General features: G+C 33.0%; 1 protein-coding gene across 3 annotated transcripts in view; it reads left to right on the top strand.

Annotated features, from left to right (window-relative positions):
- LOC107664297 (coiled-coil domain-containing protein 84-like) overlaps positions 1-733 on the top strand; it is a 10,473-nt gene that overhangs the window by 1,891 nt on the left and 7,849 nt on the right. The gene's annotated exons all lie outside the window — the stretch shown is intronic.

Raw genomic sequence — 733 nt, 5'->3', positions numbered from 1 at the left:
TTAGAGCCTTACTCACTCAGTCCTTCCCTCTCTCGCTCTCTCTCTCTTTCATCCCCCCCCCCCCCCCCCCCTCTCTCTCTCTCTCTCTCTCTCTCTCTCTCTCTCTCTCTATATATATATATCCATTCCAATACATTAGTATGTAAAAGTTTAGGGTCAGTAAGATTTTTTCTTTCTTTCAAGAAATGTATACTTTTGTTCAGCAAAGATGCATTAAATTGATCAAAATGAACAGAGACAAATTTATAAGACATTTATAATGTTACAAAACTTAAGATTTCTATTTTAAATAAATGCAGTTCTTTTGAACTTTCTGTTCATCACAGGATTTTGTTTTATTTTTTCTGCATTTCTGATGAATAAATGCAGCCTTGGCTGGGGCACCATAAGAAACTTCTTTCAAAACATTGAAAATTCTTACCAACCCCAAATTTTTGATAGTTGTTGTATATTTTCGGCATGAGATAACTTAAGGGGAAAATAGTTTAACTGAAATAACAGTACATTTCTGCTGTACATTTGTCAGTACGTTGACTTAAATGAAAAAAAAATGTACTCACCTTGCTTAAGTGTTTCTATAGTCAATATATTTTATAGACGATGAAAATACCATGTTGTCCTTAAAATGAAGCATTACTAGAGATATGTGCAGAAAAGGAAGTATCAATGTGTGCGTGTGTTTTTTTTATTGATTGGTGCATCCTTAATCTTTATACGAATATACAGTACAAAA

Source organism: Sinocyclocheilus anshuiensis, unplaced genomic scaffold (assembly GCF_001515605.1).
Source record: "Sinocyclocheilus anshuiensis isolate Anshui unplaced genomic scaffold, SAMN03320099.WGS_v1.1 scaffold339, whole genome shotgun sequence".
NCBI classification, from domain to species: Eukaryota; Metazoa; Chordata; class Actinopteri; order Cypriniformes; family Cyprinidae; genus Sinocyclocheilus; species Sinocyclocheilus anshuiensis.
Note: the sequence above shows the minus strand (reverse complement) of the source record. Positions and strands in the feature narration are given on the sequence as shown.